Consider the following 543-nt stretch of genomic DNA (forward strand, 5'->3'; position numbering starts at 1 on the left):
TCATATTTACATGTCTTCTGTGGCTCTCTAACATTACACCTCTAAGCTACATGTTAATAGCAATTTATTTCATATTTAACATGTCTTCTGTAGGTCTCTAACATTAACACCTATAGTCTACATGTTTAAGCATCTATTCATATTTACATGTCTTCTGTGGACTCTAACATTACACCTATCTGCTACATGTTTAAGCATTTATTTTCATAATTACATGTCTTCTGTGGTCTCTAACATTACACCTATAGCTACCTGTTTAAGCATTTGAATTTCATATGCACTATGTCGATTTCAGCTCTGACACTCTTATTTCAGACATGCTTCTAGTATAGTATCGTGAGTCTGCCTGTTGCTATGAACTAATTTTGGATAAAAAAAAAAAGAAAGGTTTTCTTCTCGGTGAAAAGCTGGAGTTTCCGCGATGGCGCATGCTCTCAGTCAAATCTGGTCACACTTTAATTTATTGTTTACATTTGTATATGTTCTTTCAGTGCATGTTAAAAAAAACGAATAGATTTGCCTCTCCAATCAGCACGGTCTTTA

Source organism: Protomyctophum parallelum (assembly GCF_964188405.1).
Source record: "Protomyctophum parallelum genome assembly, chromosome: 12".
Classification (NCBI taxonomy): Eukaryota; Metazoa; Chordata; class Actinopteri; order Myctophiformes; family Myctophidae; genus Protomyctophum; species Protomyctophum parallelum.